The following is a 22802-nucleotide window of genomic DNA, read 5'->3' on the forward strand; positions in this document are numbered from 1 at the left end:
ATCCACAGTAGTTCTTGGATATACAGATTGGTCACCCTAATTTCACATTTAAGTGCTCTACCATATTAGAATTTAAAAACAATATGGTAATGTCCTGATAAAATACTCTAATTTATTCATTTTATTTTTAATTACACCTGCCATTATGATCTAATGCTTTTATCCATAGATATAAATAGGCAACTTAATACCACAGACATTTGTTACAGGCCTCATTTATTGAGCATGGTTTTTGCAATAGATTTTTTTGTTCCAGGGGAGAGAGCGCACACAGTCCCCAACTACCATAAATTACACAGTCGAGTTTCCCACATTTGGGGAAATCGCAGGGGTCAGCACACCCTGAGTGCAATGGGCAAGCCTCACCCTGGGGAAACCACCTTCGTGATCATGGAATCACCCCTGCCAGGTAAGTGTTGCAATAGATTTTTTTTCATTCAAGCTATTTTACTATTATATAATGCCCACGTTGTCAGTTTGCTTTCAGAAAAAGAACCTAAATGCTCGAAACACAGTAGACAATACTACATGAGGTAAAGTCTTCTTGCAGTGCTTACTATCATGTTGCTCTGTACTCTAGACTTCAAAATCACTACGATTCTAAATGCCTTTTGCACAATCTAACCCCAGAAGCTTTTTATTTAGTAAAGTTTATATTCACCATTAATGAAGTACCTAGAAATTGGAAAACCCTTTCTCCTGATATGCTAGCAGCTAGCCTCATAATTTTTAAGTGCTCTGACCCATTCTATATAGGGGAGTCCTTCAACTGCAGCCTACAATAGATCTACAATGTCTCTCTTTATGTGTGTATGTCTGTCAAATATGTATTGTATATAATGCCTGCATATGTTTTATATAGACCCTGTTATATGCAATCCCTCCTCCCCATCTACCACCTTATAAAATCTCTTCTATCCTCTCTCTCCCTAACCCTGATCCCTTATCGATCCCTTTTTAACCCTCTTTACCCTCAGAAACTTAACTTCTCAGAAACAGAAACCTTCCCCCTGTTCAGAGAGTTACCAGCTATCTCCCAAAGTGAAAGGACACCTTCCCAGCTAGCCATGTCTTGCCTGAGGAAGAAGCTGCAGGCTGCTGCTCAGGCTGACTCATTCTATGCCACCCTTTTTCTCACACCTCCCCTTCCTGGAGACTGTTGTTTGCTACCAGATTCAGCTTCAGAGAAACCCTCAGCTCGATGACTCTACCTGATCCCTGACTTCTGAAAACCACTTCTCAGACTCCACAAGACCATAGTGCAGAATAAAACTGTGTTCTAGATTTTATCTCACCCCAAGACAATCTCAAAAGACTTAAAGGGGATATTTATATTTATTCCATATGTTTCTGTAGACACATTTTTTAATAGTTATGATTCTTAGTACCTATCTTCATATGTAGAGGTAGCTTCCTCATCCCACTTTTTGTATCTGCTTAGTGGGAAATTCTAGTAGAAAAGTCTTGCTTGGGATCTGAGTTCAGGTAAGAATCAAGTTATAGAGAATATTTAGCTTGTTATTTTTACCCCACTATGTACCAATAGTATTATAAGGCATTGTTTCTCTTTGCATAGGCACACTAAAATTGGGAAATCTTACAAATAGAAAGAAGTTATTATCTAATAGGGATAAGAACCCATACATTTTATAGTGCAGGTGCTCCTTTTAACCTGAACATTTCATGGGAACCTGACTTAGGCCTAAATTGATTGAACATCAAATACCCAACCACAAATCTCGGATTCCATACTTGGAACTGGCACAATTTTCTGCACCAGAAATCAAACTCCCCCAGGTGGGGAAGCCCTAATGCCACTCTGGCACCAACTTGCTCCAAGGTAGGTTCATATGACACCCTGAAAATTGAAGAAACAGAAACATTCCCAAATCGTTCTTATGAAGCTAACATCACCCTGCTACCAAAACCAGACAGAAGTGCTACAAAAAATAAAACTACAGATCAATATCTGTGATGAACACTGATACAAAGATACTCAACAAAATCCTGGCAAATAGTATCAAACACCTTGAGATGGTTATACACCATGATCAATGCACCCATGAATGCAAGAATGGTTTAACATACGTAAATCAATCAATATAATGCACCACAATAACTAAGGGAAAATAGAAACCATACGATCATATCTATAGATACAAAGAAAGCATTCAGTAAGGTCCAACACTCACTCATGGTAAAAACTCTCTACAAAATGAGAATGGAAGGGACTTTTTTCAATATAGTCAAGGCCATCTACCACAAACCAATGACAAATATTATTCTCATGAAGATAAACTAAAAGACTTTCTCTAAAATATTGTACAAGACAAGGTACAAGCCCTCTCTCACCACTCTTATTCAACATAGTGCTGAAATTTCTTGCTATAGCAATTAGGCAAGAAAATGATATCAATGGCATTCATAGGAAAGGAAGAAGTTAAGCTCTCACTGTTTGCAAATGACGTGATCCTATATTTAGAAAACCCTAAAGACACTACCACAAAAGCTTCTAGAAACAATAGCAAAATGTAAGACTTCAAAATATACACAAATAATGGTAGAGAAGAAATAGACATTAAAAAGCTCATTCACCCCCTGAACCAGGGAAGCCATCCACGAAACATCCAGGCTTGTCTATAACATCACCTGGAAGTAATCCTCTACCACAGAAGACCCTACACTGCTCAGACATTGACCTGCTCTAAAGAGACTTCCATTAACACTCGCTCCACATCCTGACTTCAATGTAGGATATGCAGATTCCAGGATCTTTAATACAGAAACATGATACCAACAACAGAGACTGTGTGAAAAATAAAAGTGTGTTGGCACTACAGACAATGTCTTGGATTGGACGATCGAGCTTGCCTGGAGCCAAGAGTTGGTCTTGTGCCAGGAAACTTCAGGGGTCAGGTCTCTTTGTATTTAGGCCAAGGTTATTTCTTTCCATGTTCCTCATATTTTGGTGGGCTTATGCAAACAACAATTGCCACTCTAACACCATTTTTACTGTGCTCCTTTGACTCTAATCCTTAAAAAGAACCCACTTAAAATTTGAGGTTAACTTAAGCTAATATGCATGTATATGGAAATGTAAAAAATACTATGCCTGTAATGTTTAAGGAGTTATGTAAGTTTTATTGCTTTAGATTGCCTTGTGTGCTGTTAAGAAATATTATAATGTGTTACAATCTGGGGACTTGAGGGACAAAGTAATTGTACATGGATTCTGTCTTATTTATCTTAATGTTCTTTGGCTGAAATTTCAAAGTTAAGATATCAGCAAGGGGACTTCTGAGAATTATGTTATGGGTGATTGTCCTTCCACTGTAACTTTACCGTGTCCTCTTTCTTTGCATCCTTGTTCTCATAATTAAAAATAAAAAAATTTAAAAAAAATTAAAAAAAAAAGCTCATTCACATTAGTGCCACATAAACTCAAATACCTTGGAGTCAATTTAAACTAAAGAGGTACAGGACCTGTACAAACTAAACTAAAAAACCCTGCTTCAAGAAATAAGGAAGACACAAGAAAATGATGACACATACCATATTAATCTATTGGGAGAATTAGCATCAGTAAATTGGCAATACTACCTAAAACATTGTACAGATATAAATCAATTTCTCTAAGGATACTCATGACATGCTTCAAAAAATGAATCAAACACTCCTGAAATTTATTTGGAACAATAAACACTCACGAATAGCTAGAGCAACCCTTAGGAAAAGGAATAAGGGAGGCATCATTTCTCCCAACTTTGTATTGTATCACAAAGCAATTAAAACAACATGAAATTGGAATAAATATAGACCCTCAGATCAATGAAATATACTTGAGTATTTATAGAATGTTCCCCAGACATAATCAATTAATCTTTGATGAAGGGGCAAGAATTGCAAAATGGAGCAAGGAAAGTATCTTCAACAAGTAGTATTGGGACAACTTTTCAGCTACATGCATAAAAACGAACTCATCTAACACCATGCAAAAAGGTCAAATCCAAGTGAATTAAATACTTTGTTATCAGACCCAGAACCATAAGATAAATAGAAGAACATATAGGTAAAACACTTCATGACATTGACACTAAAGTTAAGGAGGAAACATCACTGTCCAAACAAGTGGAAGCAAGAATAACAGATAGGACTATATTAAGCTGAGAAGCTTCTGCACCTCAAAGGAAATAGTGACCTGTATATAAAAACCACCCACAGAATTGTTCAAACTATTGACTCAATACCTGCCAGATAGGAGCTTAATATCTAAGACATACAAGGTACTGACCGAACTTAACAAGAATAAAACATCTAGCTCCATCAAAATATGGGAAGAATAAATGAACAGACACTTTCTCAAAAAAGAAATATAGATGGTCAAAAGGCACATGAAAAATGCTCCACATCACTAATCATCAAGGAAATGCAAATCAGAGCAACAATGAGGTACCATCGCATGAACAGATACTGGCAAACATCACATAGAACAAGAACAATCAGTGCTGGCAGGAATGTGGAGAGAAAGGAACTCTCTTCACTGCTGATGGGAGTGCCATCTAGTCCAGCCTTTCAGGACAACCATATATATAGATTCCTTAAAAAAAAATCCTGGAAATTGAGCTCCCATAATATCCAGCTATACCATCCAAGGGATTGACCCTACAATAAAAAAAAAACAATAGAAATATGCCTATGCACTCCTATATTCATTGCAGTGCTATTTTCAATAGCTAGAATCTGAAAAAAATAAAAGATGCCCTTCAACAGATGAATGGCTAAAGAAATCATGGTACATATACACAATGGAATACTATGTGGCCATCAGGAAAAATAAAGTAATAAAATATTGTCTATATATTCATGGTCATGCAACTTATTATGCTGAGTGAAATAAATCACAGATTTAGACACAGGATAGACACTGATTTGTGGGATTTAAGAAAAATAAAAGACAGTATGGTAATAATACCCAGACTATAAAAATGAGGGCTGGAAGGACAGGCTAACAATATGAACCTTACCACAAAGAGTGGTCAGTGCAGTTAGGGTAATAACTGCACTAGCAACTATAAAGACAATGCAGAATGCAGTGCTTGACAGAAATAGAATGCCTGTTTTGAATACAGGTAGAAATTGGTGAGGAGGAAGACCGGGGCATTGATGGTGGGAATGTTGCATTGATGAAGTTGAGGGGTGTTCTTTTTATGACTGAAACCCAACTGCAAACATATTTATGATTACATAAAGATATTATTTAAAAAATAGCTTTTGTCCTTAAAAAAGGTGGTTTTTTTCCCCTCTACTTCAGTTGTCTGAAAATTACTCTAACATGGCATCTACGTGTATCTTTAAATTTCTACTAAAATTTAAACTGACTATGGTCTTGGCTTTTATGAATTTGCCTATTAAATCAGCTTTGTTTTTCCATTGTTTTTTGTTTCTTTGATTTTTGGGCCACACCCTAAGAGGCTCAGGGGCTACTCCTGGCTATGAGGTCAGAAATCGCTCCTGGCTTGGGAGACCATATGGGACACCAGGGATTGAACAAGGCTCGTCCTGGATCAGCGGCATACAACGCAAATGCCCTACCGCTGTGCTAATGTTCTGGCCCCATAAATCAGCCTTCTTAAAAAAAACTCATCCCCATTAATTATCAGAATCTTTGTTTATCTTATTTCCACCTTAAATGCAGCAAACTTAGCAGTGTGTGGAAAGTTAGACTTAAAGTCAGAAAACTAACTTAAAATTCTGTTACTTCAAACATCATATTGGGGAATTCTACTTCCTCTAAATCTTATTTTTCTTTCTTGGTTTGTAAATCTTCTTTAAAACAAAGGTAATTTTGTCTCACACAAATGTTAGAAATCTTCAGTGAGTCTTGTATCTGTTGTTATTATTATATTTAAGGATACTATATTTTAGGATATTATATTTAAGAATTTTTCTCTTTACAGGAGAAAATTTTGACAAATGTCAAAGCAATTTAATTAAATACTTTAATAAGCATAAATTTTATGCTGTACAATCAGATCTTTGTCAGTCTTGGTGACTTCATAAACCCTGAGAATGCCCAAAACCTTGGTTATCTGATCATAAAATATGCTTATATTGTTATGCAAATGCAGAATTGGGGGGGGGCACAGCCAGGATTTCATAGATAATCATATATGGTAGAGCCACCTCTTAAACTGGTAGCTCTTACATGTAAATTATGCATTCAGCTCCTTGAACTCTTACCAAATCAAAATGTTTTTACTGTTTCTGACTGAATAGATTAATTTTGGATTTGAGAATGCTAAACACTTTTACTATATACCATATTTGCCGGCAGGGCGTATAAGACGACCCCCTAATTTTGCAGTTAAAACATAGGTTTAGGCCTATATTCGCTGTATCAGACAGAACATTCCTGTGGTGCAATTGTATGTACCACAGTGAGCCAATCACAACAAGCAAAGGTTCAAAGGTTATACTGTAATAGACTTTCTCTCTGACTGGCTAATCTAAGCAGGCTTTTTACAGTGTAAATTTGGGTCCAGAACATTGTCTAATTTGCATGCATAAAAAGCCTGCTTGGATTGGCTGAGTTAGAGAGGCGGTCAGAGCAGCCTTGCAGTGATTGGTGCAGGATCGAGTTGGAAAATTCGTTTTGTGGCAATATTCAGACAATTTTTGTTTAGCAGCATATTGAAACATTTTTCGGGATATACTGGCATATAAGATGACCCCGATTTTTGGTTGACTTTTTTTTTTGTTTCAAAAGTCTTCTTATACGCCAGAAAATACGGTAGTTTGACAGATAGTAAAGGGCTCACCTTACATGAGCCAACCCTTGTTCTTGTTCGACGCAAAGCAACACTGCTTTGGTATATAAACCAAGGAGCTAAGGGAAGCAGAGTAGACTAAATTAATGGTAATAATAGAACAGAGTGTAGTCAAATGATTAGGATGCTTGCCTTGTATGTGGTTGACATTGGTTTAATTCCTGGCATTCCATATGGTCCCTCAAGCACCGCCAGGATTGAGCACAGGACCAGAAGTAACCCCAGAGCACCTTCAGGTGTGTTCCCCCAACAAGAAAAGAAATAAGATCTTGATTAATTGTAATGGCATATCTAGATCCAGAAAGATAACCTACTATGCCATATCTAGTAGGGGAGTTCTACTTTTAGAAAAAGAGTAAATCTGTAACTCTAATATTTCAGTAAAAATAAGAATTAAGATAATAATATTATGTGGCAAGTAAATAAAGAGAGCTATAATTACATAGCACTGGTGAATCTTCTATTTTTTTTTTTTGTATCAATGAAATGATGAAACTTGGGAAGTTTTGAGTGCTGGAAGTCCCACTATGTCCTCAAACACACACACACATACACACACACACACACACACACACACACACACACAAACACCTTCAGTTTCCTTTCAAGGTAGTCACTAATTAGGAATAAAGGAGTGAATAAATTTTCAGAATTCTGTGGTCATTAAACAGACCACCCACATCAATTCATGGGTTGGGCATGATAGAACAATAGAGTGCACTGTTAAGTACTTTGTGTGCTTGTAGAAAAATATTCCATGTGTGCACATGAAAACAGAAACAGGAAGAATATTGGATTCTGCCATTTTCCATTCCCCTCACCTATGAGAGTATTTGTCAAAAGAGCAGAAACATACTCTCTTCAACAATATTCTTTGCAAAAATTCTCACCCTACTGTGAAAAATAAATTATTTTACTGTTAAATGTAAGAATAAAAGTAGTAGATAAGGTAATTTATTCCAATACAAAAGATTTTGTCATTACCATAACTAGCAAGAATGATCATTTTAACACATTCACCAGGTACTAAATACTATATGAGGTATACAAAACACAAACCTTGCATCATGCTGCTGGCGTGCTTAGAAAACACATATATTAGACAAAATTAAACAATGTGAAAAAAATTAAGGAAAATATTTCAATTTAATTGGGTCAGCACATAGATAACTTAGAATCTGTGGGCTGGAGTTGATGGTATGTTGTACAGAATGGTGTTTTCCCGCTACCCATCCATGTTTTTTTTTTCACTTTTTCCTAACATTTGTTAAAATTTTTCCATAGAACAAAGACTGAATATTAGCTGATATCAAACTCCCAGATAGAGAATACATTTTCAGTCACCCTAGAGTACACCCTAAGTGTACTCATGTAGCTAAGTATGGTTAAGAGGGAAATGAGTGACAATGGTTTGTGTAATTTCAGATAGGTCATATCTTTAAAGAATTTGTTCTCAATTTTCTCTTCTGCATCAACTGTAGACTGGAATGGGCACTTGTGCTTTTTGTACTTGTTGAAAATATCACCCTGGAAATGAATGAAGGAATGAAGAAAGGAAACTACAGTATACTGTTGGTTTTGACACCTTGGCCCACCATATTCACTAGTAACTCCCTGTGACACTGTCCCTTTTTTGCATAGGCACATCAAAATGGTAAAAGTTAACAGTTGCAAACAAGTTCTTATCTAATAGATAAGAACTATCGAATAGAGATAATATCTAAAATCTAAAATCTTATCTAATAGAGATAAGAACACAATTTTTTATACAGCAGTGGGACCTTACACCCTAAACTCTTGGCATAATGACTTGGCTTAGACTTCAGTTGAGTTAACATTGACTATTCACCCCTAATCCAATACTACCTACGTAAATAAACATGGTCTCCCACACCAATACCAGGAACATAAATTCTACGAAGGAAGGCCCTACTACATCCATGGCCCTGACTCACTCTAAAAACAGTTCTAATATCATCCTGACAACCAGGCAACAGCAATAGTCTGCTTTTAGGGCAGAATTCTCTGCAATGTTAACCAATGGAGAGATGGAACCAGAAGATACACACCACCCAGTCTTTGACACAGGACCTGTATAGAAACCAGGATCTATAACTACAGAAACCTGAAAGCAACACTGTGAGACTGAAGAGCTGACCACCAAGAATACTAGGGGGTTGAACAATCTAGTATGCCTGGAGCCTTGAGTTGGTCTTATGCCAAATTTCTTTGGGGGTAAGATCTCCCTGTTTTTTAGGCCAAAGGTGTTTATTTCTAATTTCTTTCATATTTTGCTGTGTCTACACAAATGACAATTACACACACATCTTATTTTTTTAGTGTATTTTCCATTTCTGGAGAAAGAAATGGGAACATACTAACCCTTTGACTATTGCATTAGTGGTGTTATTGGTGAAACAATAATTTTTGCAAATATAATTGCTAAAGAACTCTCTCCTTATTTTTCTATTTTTAAATTCTCTATTCTCTTTCTATTTCTTAATAACTATGCTTTCTGTTATCCTGAAGCAAATGTATTATGATCATTTACGTTAACAATGTGATACATTTTCATTAAATAAATAATAATAAAATTTTTAAAAAGGATCTCTAAATCATTTTAAAAATATGTGATGTAGCCATCCTAGTTTTCCTGTATTCTTCTAATTTATTATATGACATAAAGGGTGGGGACTATTTTTGAGTTATCACTCTGGTCTCTTTATTTTAGTGACTTTACTTTTACCACTTTAATAGTAAAAGAAAGTTTCCTGAGAAAGTTCTTATAAGGAAGAATTTAAAAGCTGATAGAAAGGAGAAATTAAAAATAACTAAAGAATAAAGATGGAGATATAATACATGATGCATGAAGTCAATAAACGGATTTTGTTACAGTTAAATATGGTACACAGGAAAAACAAAAGACGTGAAAATTAGACTTAGAGTAACTTGTAGAAGTTAGATAAAATCTATATAACTTAGAATTCTTCACCTAAAATTAGGACCAATATTTTCACAGAGAAATGGCCAAAGAGTACCAAATGGCTAGAGGTAGCTAACAGAAATAGACTCTCTGTGATCAAAGGAAAGTTGTATCTGAACTGGAATAGAAAGGTAAAATAGTATCTGAGTAGAAACATAGTGACTGGCTCTTGTGACTATTGGATCTGCAGAGGTGAGATTTTGAGCCTGAAGGATTATGATAGAACAGAAAAAATAATACTTTCAATAATATGTGTTGGATTGCTGATCTTACCATAATCAATATTTGTACTCCACCTTAGGGTGTGATCTGGTGATGGTATATTGGATTATTCCCTGGTTGGTATTTGTAGGGTTCTAGAGTAGAAGGACAAGACCAGACAACTGGAATAAAGTTTAACACTTTAATCCATCTACCAACAAGATTCCCCCAGCCTGGCTAGCCATATATAGGAGGTTCCAGCTTTCTGATGATCCTTAAAATAATTGGCTCTTGTTTAGGGGTACCTTCCTACTTCTCCCTAGTCCTTCCCTGATAGGCTACCTGATCAGGTAGATTGAGGTAAGTTCTATGAAAATAGGCTTGTGAAGTCCTAGCATGTGGCTCACACCATGTCGTCCTTACAAAATGGTGTTTCTCCCTGCTCAAAACCTAAGAAGAAGCCTGCCATGTGGCTTTTACAAAATGGTGTCCCTCCTTATTTAGAATTCAGGTCCCAACAGTATTCTTCTCCCACCTTAGGGTGGAACCTTATTCTTATCAATAAAAGTAGGGGTCTGAGGAAGGCAGAGGCTCATTCTTTGGTCTTCTCCCACTGAGTTGTATTCTTAGGAGCAAAAAGCTTGGGTGGTTGAATTCCTTGCTTGAGCACTGGATTTCCTGAACCCATTCTTGTAATTCTTCACTGTGTGGATTATTTCCTGTAGACGTTTGCTTGCAAACCTGCCTCTCACCAGACCCTCATTGTGGAGTCATAGGCTCCACTAACAGATGCTCCACTAACAATATGAATATGAGGGAAATTTTAGTTTATAGCTTTTGAGATAATAACAATCATCTCTGAGACAATAGCTAACAGCAGAAATGCGAAAAAAGGTCTTGGAGGTCTATTCAGAATTGTATATGTATATGAATGCATATATATACATGCATATGAATGTGTATATCAAATATGAAAGAAAGAACACCTCGAGAGAATTAAATCCATGATAAAATAGGTAAAGATACCAACAAAAAATAGGAAAGTAATCATAATATAAGTGAATCAAAGAGTTTTATTAAGAGAACTGATAGCCATGAGAGTAGTTAGAGGGAAGATAGTTGAAGTAGATTAAGCTTGGCTCCCAGGTTTATATTTTCTTTATCTGTATATATTTAAATCTAACTTGATTTAACATCTTTTTAAAAAATCTGTTCCTTTTTCTCTTTGCTGCCAAGACATTCATCACATTTTGCCTTGATTTACACAAACTCCTCATTGGCTTCTTTCTCATTAGTTCTATTCTCTTGTCTTTGCCAAACGTTTTTGCCAAGTCCATTTTCTTTCCTGCTGTTCAAACTATGTTTCTCCCACTCTCCTTTAGCTTCTCTTTTTCTTCCAGTCTCCCAAAACTGTGTACCTACTTACAACTCTTCCTCATCCTTTCTGCCCTATCAATAACCCCATCTCCAGACATAAAAGCTCTCCTTCCTCTAATATCGCCTCTCCTATGGCATCTTTAACCATAAAACTCAAGCACTCTTAACTTTGGGACACCAATCCTACATCATCCTCCCCCAAAAACCTCCCAACATTTGCACATCAACACAGATCCTATTTCTGCTGCAAAGAAATTCAACATACTTTCTTTTTTATGAAGCTTGATGGCTCTAATAATTGAGTGCTGCGTGCTGCTCTCCCCCAGTGTATACAAAATTGTATTGCTTGTACTGTACTCTTTTCTGTCCTTACTTCCTCTAGGGCCTTATATTATTTGTTTTGGTAGAACATGATTTCATTACTGTCAGACGATTTTTGTTCCTCATAAAGCACTTATTGGTGTTACCTTAGGGTACTGCATAAATAATACAAATCTCACATTGCCTCTCTGATGTGAGGGCTTGTACCCTCAATTTACCCATAAGCAACTTGAGTTTTAGCTCAGTAAAGCTTGGCAGAAAACAGAGTAAAACAAGAAAAAGATGAATATTAGCATCTAGAAACAAAGCTGAGATTTTTTTATCCTCAAAAAATTAATATGCACCCAAAATTTTTAAGAAATATTTTATATATAAATATATAGATATACTCCCACATAAAGGGACCTGCTCCACCACTAAAATCATATAATATGAGCAGTTAAATATTCTCAGGTGAATTTGGACTACAGAGCTGAAATTTCTGAGCATTTTCTTATAAAACGGATTTTAGTCAGAACCTCCTGAAGCCACACATTGGACATCACAGCAGCCCTCACCCACTACCACCATTTTCCCAGCAGAAAAAATGGCCTCAGCTCTGCCATTATGCTCCAAAAGAAAAGAATGGCTGCTGATACTGCCCATGTAGTCCAGTCCATGCTGATGCCCTGTGCGAGTCTCAGGAAAGAAAGGGGGACAGATTCCGTTTTTCTGCATGAACTACAAAAACTCAGTGTCACATCCTAACACCCTTCAAAGAAAGTACCCAGCTATGCAACTTAAGTTCCAATCACTGAATTTGCTTTGTATCTATAAATCCTGAGGCCACTTTGGTATCTATAAATTGAGGCCACTGAAGCCTCAATATCATGTGGTTGTTAGCCCAGTAGTATCACAGAAAATCTGATAGCAAAGTCACATAGTAATCTTACTCATCTTAGTGAGCCTAACCAGTACTAGAGAAAGGTCAACTAGCACCACACCACATCCCAGTAAAACCTTAGGACACTGACTTTAGTAATAACATGGAGATAAAGCAATCATTTCTAATTGATTTGGGTTAATCTAGATTTCATCATTCCAGTTCCCTTTGTGCTGTAACAAGCAATATTAACTAAATAACTAATATTAACTACAAGGAAGCAAGTTACAGTGGATTGGTAGATAACTGGGGTTCTGGTGAAGGGAATGTCTCACTAGTCATGTGATTGGCGTTTGAGCATTTAATGTATGAAAGGACTGTATTGTTAATAATTTGGACAAACATGGTGTTATAATAAAAATTAGAAGAAATAAAAGAAAACATTTGTGTACATTATAGGGAACTCAGCATAAACTGCTCTGGATATGAAAACGTTTCCCAACTATATCTGCTATCATCATATGAAGTGACAATTTATAGTGCCACTTCTGAAGCTTTGCTTATGCAGGTTTTCCTTAGCACAGATATAGATTACTTTATTGGTAGTGAAAATACTCATTACACAGCTTAGTGGCTTAATTTCAGTGTCCACATTAACAAATACACACACACACACACACACACACACACACACACATATAAATTTTAGCAAATAGCGGGGCCGGTGAGGTGGCGCTAGAGATAAGGCATCTGTCTTGCAAGCACTAGCCAAGGAAGGACTATGGTTCAATTCCCTGGCGTCCCATATGGTCCCCCCAAGCCAGGGACAATTTCTGAGCACTTAGCCAGGAGTTACCCTTGAGCATCCAGTGGGTATGGCCCCAAAAACCAAAAAAAAAAAAAAATTAGCAAATAGAATACCTCTAGGAGAGGGCTTTATGCTAAATTCATACAAAAAGACAACCTTTATTTAAATTTAAACATTTATTTAAATGTACTTATTTCACAAAATGCAGTTTATCAAAGATATTCTTTTGTATTTCATTTCTTTTAAAGTATTAAGAGCCTTGATAATTAATACCCAAGTTTCATTTTCTACAAGTATCAGAAAGATGTCAAAAGACCAAACTGTTTTCCAATTCATAAATGAATTGATGATAGATAATAAAATTCTAAAAATTCTAAAACAATCATGTAAACAGATTTTTGTTTCTTAAGACAGATGGTGGATTACAATGAATGTATGAATTCCAAAAGATTATCCTCCAGAAGTAAATCAAAAAAAAAAAAAGGAGAAGTAGGTTAAAATTACAACTAAAGTAGGCCCAAATTAGAAAAAAAAATAAGCCATCAATTTTTTGAGTGAACGTGAAAAACAAAAAGTGCATGTATTGTATTAGAATGACTCTGGAAAGGAAATCATTTTTTTTAATTGAAATTTTTTGTCTTGCAGTGATTTGAGATTTTAGTTTTCAGAACTTAACACTATTTTAATTTTTTTCATGGTGTTAAATAATAATTTTTTAATTTAAGCACTGTGGTTACAAAAACAATGTTTGTAGTTGAGTTTCAGTCATTAAATATATACCACCCTTCACCAGTATAACTGTATCACCATCAATGTTCCGCATATTCCTCCTCCCCCACCCCCTGCATGTATTCAAGACAGGCATTTAATTTCTCTCTCTCACTATCCTTGTCACAGTAGGTTTTGGTGCTGTTATTTATGTAACTGGGCTCACCAGTCTTTGTGGTAAGCTTCATATAAAGGGCTGGTTCTTCTGGCCCTTGTTGCTATTGCCTCTGGGAATTATTACATACTGTCTTTTATTTTTCTTAATTTTCACAGTGAGTGAGACTGTTCTGTGTCTATCTCTCTCCCTCTGACTAATTTCACTAAGTATAATAGTCTCCATAACAAATCTATGTATAGGAAAAATTTTATGACTTTTCCTAATAGCTGAAGAGTATTCTACTGTGTAAATGTATCAGTTTCTTTAGCCACTTATCTATTGTTGGGCATCTGAATTGTTTCCAGATTCTGGCTATTGTAAGTAGCACTGCAATGAACATAGGAGTTCAGAGAGCATTATTATATTGTGTTTTGTGGTCCTAGGATATATCCCTTGTAGTAGTATTGCTGGATCATATGGGAGCTCAATATTCAGTATTTTAAGGAATATCTATATTGTTTTCCAGAAAGATCACATTCCTACCAGCAGTGAATGAGAGTTCCCTTTTTTTCCTCATCCACACCAGCACTGCTTGTTCTTGTTCTGTCTGTGATGTGTGCCAGTCCCTGTAGCATGAGATGTTACCTCATCATTGTTTTGATTTGCATCTCCCTGATGATTAGTGATGTAGAGCATTTTTTATGTGCCTTTGGCTATTTGTATTTCCTCTTTGAGGGAATGTGTTTATTTCTTCTCCCCAATTTTTGATGGGGAGAGATAATTTTTCTTGTTAAGTTCTGCCAGTACCTTATATATCTTAGATATTAGCCCTCATTTTAGGGGTATTGTGTGAGTAGTTTCTCCCATTCTATGGTCTTTGTATGCTAGTCATTTTCCTTTGAAGTGCAGAAGCTTATCAGTTTTATGTAGCCCCATTTGTTTATCTCTGCTTTGCAGCTATTTGGACAGGCGGTGTTTTCTCCTTGAAGGTGCCTTTAGTCTCAACATCATGGAACGGTTTGCCTACATTTTCTTCTATATACCTAATAGTTTCATTATATCAAGGTCTTTATTCTACTTTGATTTGATCTTTGTACATGATATTAGATTGAGGTGAGTTTTTTTTTTTAATGTGGCTGACTAGTTGTCCCAACACCACTTGTTGAAGTGGCTTTCCTTGCTGCATTTTGCATTTCTTGCCCTGTTGAATTATTAATTACATAGAGTCCTTATTATTATTAATTATATAGATGGTGAGGTCTTTCTCTGCCCAGATTGGCACCTACAGCCCCTATGGACTGCTGGGTCTGTAGGTGCAGGGTGACAGCGAGGAAATATACACAACAATCAGGTGAAGTTTCAGGAGACATCCAGCCTTATTACGAGGCCCTAACCCTAACCATTCTGCCATATTCATATTTCTCACATGGCCTCTATTCATCCTGTGTCTCTTACCTTCCTTGCTGCACCTCCCTCCTACCCTAGGTCACTCTTAATTACAAACCATAGACCCCTACCAGCTTACCCTACCAGGTAAGATTAGCTTTTGGCTTTGGGGAGGGTTAATATTGCCTTTTTATCAAATATTAATTGATTGGCTATCAGGAGCATTCTCTGAATGCTCAAGTCTATTTCATTGATCTAAGGATCTTTTATTTCAATACTATGCTGTTTTGATGGCTATTGCTTTGTAGTACAATTAAAGTTGGGGAAAGTGATACCCCCATCTTCTTTTTTCTAAGGTTTGCTTTAGCTATTTATGGGCATTTATTATTCCAAATGAATTTTAAGAGTGTTTGATCCATTTCTTTGAAGAATTTCATGGGTATCCTTCTAAGAATCACATTAAATATGTAAACTATTTAGGGAATATAGCCATTTAACTATGTTAATTCTCCCAACCCATGACCAGTGTATTTGTCTCCATTTCCTTGTGTCCTGTTAAGGAAAAATATTTTAAATGAAAACATTATCCATGTGTTAACAAAAGGGAATTGAAATGTTTCAATAGAGTAAGGAATGTTCCCTGAGATTTCAGAAAACTCCAACCCACTATGTCTATCAACTATTTTTCAGTCTATCAACTACTTGCTGTAGGACAACAGGCTCACCAACAAACCAAGTTACTGTTGAAAACTGGAATTACTGTATCTATTCTAAGTCCTCTCAAGGTTATTAATACTATAGAAGATAATTAAGCTCTAATAAAATACTTCATTTCAGTAGAATCTATTTAAAGTACAGACTGCTCTATGTAAATAAGGATCAATAGTCATCATTTGCCAAAAGTTCAATTATAAATTGAGCCTTTAATTGATAAATTCAATAATAAATTTAACACTGAATAATAAATGACCTAGGAAGGCATGGGAAAACTCATGCCCTCCTCCACTTTAAACAAAATAATTTCTTTTTATCTTTTTGAGAAATTTTTATTTTTATTTTTACCACAGTGGATTAAAAATCTTTCACAGTAATTTTTAGGTACATAGTGACATGGAATCATGGATATTCCCATCACCAATGTTGTCCTCCCTCCAACCCTGTTCCTAGTGTGCATCCCATATCCCCCTCCTTTGCCCCCTGGGCTGCTGTGTCTAGCTTGTTGTAGATTGGGTATCGATTCTGTTGTCCTTGGCTTTGGATTTGTTGTTTAAGTCTGATCATTTTTTATTTCTACTTGATGTTCATATGACTGTTTGGTCTTGGTACCCTCCCTTATTTCTCCTCCAATTTTGAGGTAAAATAAGGTTCTATTCAGACTCTATATTCTTTAAATGTCATTTCCTTTACTCAAATTTACCAAAAGTTACAGGTTTCCTTCATTGTATTGACCTGACTTGTTAATTGTTAATTTTAATATTTGGAGTTTTTAATAAATATCAAACTTCAAAATTAAGAATTCTTTAAATTGTATGAAAACTTCTTGAAATAGAGGCCAGAACAATAGAACAACCAACAGGCAGGGAATTTGCCTTGCATAGGTCAACCCAGAATCCAGATGGTCTTTTTAACATACTAGAAGGAGTAAGCTTGAGTGCAGTGCCAGGAGTAAGCCCTGAACATTGCCAAGTGTGGCCCAAACCCTAATTAATTAATTAATTAATTAATTAATTAAAATGATATATCTTGGAAATATTGAATATTCAATTGAATTCAATTTTGATGATGAGGGCATTCTCTTAACACTTCACAAAACTTCCTGCTGTATGAGTCTAAAGACAAATGCCTGGAATCCAGAATACTTGTTGTATGATTTTTTTCCTCCTAATCTTTAGGTCAACTTCAATAATTAAACAGTAGTTATTTTGTATTGGGAAATATATTATATGCTGAAATTTAGCAGCACTTGGGAACTATGAAATGCCTCTGGCTTGTCTTCCCAGGGAGGGAAATAAATGGTCCCATTAATCTTTAAGGTAAACAATGAAAAATTCATTGATCTTGGCAGGAAAAGATCCCTTCAACAAATTATGTTCAAAAGGCAAATGATAGAGGGTATTTAAGAGACTTGAAGTGATTTCATGGAAAAATGAGGCATATTATAATCTCTTTCAATATTTTCCAATTACGATTAAGGAACTTGATACAAATTTCTAGTCTGGGAAATAAAATGGTTTCACAATATTCAATCAAGGTGGGACTAAAGCAAAGATGGCCTATGTACCAGTTTTAAGAGGAAACGATTGTAAGTGTGCATTGCTCATCACTTGCTATTATACATTATGAGACTAGCCCACTGAATTGATAGTTCTCAAATTTGTAGTTATTAGTTATTATAGCATTTTATAGCTTATAATGGTAATGACCTAAAATCCCCCACTCTGATCCTCACAGCACTGAGAAATAAGTTTCTGCTACGTTTATTCATTAAAAACAAACTAAAAGAGGCAGTGATCTTTAGAAATTTAGAAATAAATACTTGTCTTTGATCTATTATCACCTGCATACCAAGCACAAAGAAGGTACTTATCAGTGACCCAGGTAGGGCACTGTATTTGCATGTGTGAGGCTCAGGATTTTATGTCTAAAATCACAACAAAATAAAACAAACCTATTCTGTTTTTGTTAGATATTATATAAAATAGTGCCATTTCCTCAGGTTTTCAATTCTTCCAGTTATACTTTACATAATTCCTATACCATCATAAGTAAGTGGATTAAAGTATATAAGAGCTTGGAGGAATGCCTACAGCACAGTAGTCCTTAATTTATGGTTTTTATTATTACTATTCCATGTCTTACAAAGATGCTCTGTATGTCATATGCCCTTGCAGAGATATAAAATATAGTTTGTTTTAGCAAATTTAATCCAGCATTTATAGACAAGATAAAATCTAATAAGCATTTTTATCTGTGATGTTACTTTTTTGATTTTGGGTCAGAGCAAGTAAATTACCTTAGGAGTGATCAAAATTACAAAAGTATGTTTGGAAGTATTTATGCAAATTTTTTTGCATGTTAAATCATAAAGGTTGAGAAAATTCTACCACAAAGATGCATTCACTGAAATAGCTCCTTCTTATTCCCTTAACTTTAGCCTGTATTAAGTCACTCACCATATTATTAAAGAAGTTTATTATATATTTTATTTTTATAATAATAAATTTTATATGCTCTATTCTCCTTTAGTTATATATTATTTATACATCATTCATTCCATTCACTTAAATTATCATCTTCAGGTGCAGGTATATCTGCTGGTGATTGGTCAAGTGTAGTTATATCTTTATATCTCGTTGAACTCAGATCAGAATGTATCTCTGTACTTGATGACTTTGCCTCCCAGAAAGCTTTGACTGAAGCCCTGGAAGATAAAAAATAATTAAGGACAAATATTACTTATGAAAAACAACTCAAACTATATTTATATTTTCATTTTTACATATAGAAAGAATTCTTTGGTACATTTTTATACAAATGTAAACAAATTTAGTGCATTGGTTGAACTAATAGTGACTAAACCTTTAAACGTAATAGGCTATCCTTTCTCATGAAGGTATAGAAAATAATTTTTAGTGAATTAATAGTTTACAATAAACAACACTGGTTGTAACTATTACAATCATATAGCAAAGGTGTTCTTCCAATAAACTTCATTTTGGTAGTAAATATGGTTTTGTATGTGGGAATATGCAACTGTAAAATTTGAATTTTAAAGATTTCTTATGGTGGAAAAGCAAGTCATAAGATGAAGTATCCTGAATTCAGATCATCACAGGAGGAATGAAGTTTGATAGTTTCAAAGTCATTGATTGACAGGAAGCATCATGAACAAGGTTTTGGGTTCATTTGACAATGGAGGAGAACAGGATGCTAATCAAGGGTTATGACTCCCTTTTGTCTCCACTTACCAATTAATAATTATAAAAATCAGTACGAAGATCACAAATACACAAATAATGACTCCTACAGTCAGTACAAAAACGAGGACTGCGTCAGTATCTTGTTTGTTTGCTCTTTCCATCTGTAAGTCTAAAAAAAAACACTTAACTAATTATTATTATTATTACTAAAATAGCAGATATTAATTGGAAGCTCTGTGGTTCAAAAAACATTATTTGAAAGAATCATAATGAAGAGAAAGTTATTATTGAGCCTGCTATTCACATTTGAAATGTCCATTACAAACACTCAATTTAAAAATCATCATCCTTGAGGTCAGAGTCACAGTACATCAGGTAGGGTGTTTGTCTTGCATGAAGCTGACCTAGGTTTAATCCTTGGCATCCCATATGGTCCCTCATGTACCACAAAGAATAATCCCTGAGAGCAGAGCCAGTAGTAAGCCCTGAGCACCACCAAGTATGGCTCCTAAAGCAGAAACAAAAATTATCATCCTCAAGTCTTACCATTTACATAATATCATTAACATTTTATTTGTATCTATCAATACATCTGGTCTGATCAAATCATTGACTTACATTTTTGATACACACAATATAAAATGACAAAGTCTATATACCGTATTGGCCGGCATATAAAACAACTGGGCATATTAGACGACCCCCCTAATTTTGCAGTTAAAACATAGGTTTAGGCCTATATTCACTGTATCAGACAGAACGTTCCTGTACTGCAAGTACTGCATGTATTCCTGTACTCATGTACCACAGTGGGCCAATCACAAGAAGCAAAGGTTCAAAGGTTATACTGTAATAGACTTCCATCTAGACTCTGGCCAATCTGAGCAGACTTTTTACAGTGTAGATTCGGATCCAGAACATCGTCTAATTTGCAATGCATAAAAAGGCCTTGCAGTTGATTGGTGCAGGATCAAGGTTGGAAAATTTGTTTTGTGGCAATATTCAGACAATTTTCGTTTAGCAGCATATTGAAAACATTTTTCGGGATATACTCGGTGTATAAGACGACCTCGATTTTCAGTTGACTTTTTTTTTTGTTTCAAAAGTCGTCTTATATGCCAGAAAATACAGTACTTTCTTCAAAACTCCCCCAATGGGCATATAATTAACCAGAGTTTATTATTTGCATTTTCTTTTGAGATAAATTTTTACAATGAATTTAACTAATGTACATTTGCTTCTCGTTTTCAGCAATTTCAGAAACATATATAATGTATACCCTCCTATATAATATATATACCTTGATATACAGGTTTCCTAATGCTCCCCAAATGAAAACCCCCATTTAACACAAAATATTAATATAACCCAGAAATTTCTCTTCCCATCCTTCCCAGGGAACCCACTGTTCAGATTTGCTTTTCTTCCATTACATCTGCCTATTCTAGAACTTCCTAGGAATAGATGCATATATAGATAAAATATATTATTAAATATAAAATATTTTACTTGGTGCAATTTCTTAAAGATTCACCTATATTATATTATATTATATTGTATTGTATTATATTATATATTATATACAGTATATTTCTGTCATTAATAATTAAAATTCCTCAATTTGTTACTCATTTTTATTATCAATGAACTCCTGATTGTTTCAGTTTGGGGCTAATGCCTATAAATTATTATAGAGTCTTGTACAAGTCCTTTGTGAAGATATGTTTTCATCTACCTAGATAAATACCTTAGAATAGAATTAGTCACTTGTTCATAAGGTAAATAAATATTTCTTTTAAAAGAAAATTCAAGAGTTTTCCCCAAACTGCTTCTAATAGTTGACTGCATTTTTAATGACTTTTTTTCTCTCAGAGATTGGCCAGCCTATCAATTTTTAATTCATTTCCTTTAATAAGCTAAAGTTTTAAATTTTGATGAAGCATAAATTATCAATTTTTCTTTTTTAAGGTAGTTATTCTTTAAGTCATGTATAAGAAACCCTGTCATCATCCTAATCACACAGATACTCAACTATGTTTCCTTTTTAAAGTTTTATGCTTTTAAATTTTTAATTTGTTGTTATGGCATATCCCTATTTTTGTATATATCATGAAGGGGTTCTCATTATTTTTATACAAATATACAAACTACATTTTTTTTGTTTTGGGGCACACCCAGCAGCGCTCAGAAGTAATTCCTGGCTCATGTGTTTAGAAATTGCTTCTGGCAGGCTCCAGAGACCATATGGGATACCAGGATCAAACCCAGGTTAACCGAATTTAAGGCATTTCTACTCTACCCACTCTGCTATCTCTGACCTTCACACAACACTTTTATTTATTTTATTTTTTTATAATTATAGTTCCTTTATACAGTTACCATTCTACAGTTATATAATGTATGCTTGTTATATACATAAACATTTTTTTATTTATTTTTATTTTTATTTATTTATTTTTTTGGTCACACCAGCAGTGCTCAGGGGTTACTCCTGGCTCTACTCTCAGAAATTTCAGGCTCAGGGGACCATATGGGATGTCGGGATTTGAACCACCATCCTTCTGCATACAAGGCAAATACCTTACCTCCATGCTCTTTCTCCGGCCCTACATAAACATTTTTTAAATATATTAATATATATTGCTTTTCTCAATTGAATTTAAAGAATTATATTATAATTTAGACATTAAACTTTTGTTCTACTTTATTGGGACTAATTCAGCAAATATAATTGTGCTTATTCTGTTGCTTTCTTTTCTTTTTTTCTTTTTTCTTTAAATTTTATTTCATTTAAATCACTGTGATCTACAAAGTCCATTATAGTTGAATTTCAAATATAGAGTGACCAGGGCCATTCCCATCACCAGTGTGGACCTTCGTCCAACAATGAACCCAGAGTGCATCCTAAGCCACCACCTTTGACCCCTGGTCCACTTGCATAACAACCCCATATAACTTTAGATTGTTATAGATTAGGTCTCTTGATTCTATTGTTGTTGACTTAGGCTTGGTTATATAGTTCTATTCTTTTTTATGGTAAAAAAGTGTATATATAAATAATATTTAATATAATGTAATATTTAAATATTAAATATTAAATTAAATATTAATTTAAATAATATTTTATTTAAACACCTTGATTACAAACATGATTGTGGTTGGGTTTCTGTCATGTAAAGAACACCCCCATCACCAATGCAACATTCCCATCACCAATATCCCAAATCCCCATCCTCCCCACCCCACTCCCGC

General features: G+C 34.9%; 1 non-coding gene across 1 annotated transcript; it reads right to left on the bottom strand.

Annotated features, from left to right (window-relative positions):
* Window positions 1–253: 253 nt before the first annotated feature.
* Window positions 254–417, bottom strand: LOC126007464 (U1 spliceosomal RNA). The gene has a single exon (XR_007495034.1). It is a non-coding gene; the product is annotated as a U1 spliceosomal RNA (small nuclear RNA).
* Between the last annotated feature and the right edge of the window lie 22385 nt (window positions 418–22802).

This window comes from Suncus etruscus, chromosome 4 (assembly GCF_024139225.1).
Source record: "Suncus etruscus isolate mSunEtr1 chromosome 4, mSunEtr1.pri.cur, whole genome shotgun sequence".
In the NCBI taxonomy this organism is placed as follows: Eukaryota; Metazoa; Chordata; class Mammalia; order Eulipotyphla; family Soricidae; genus Suncus; species Suncus etruscus.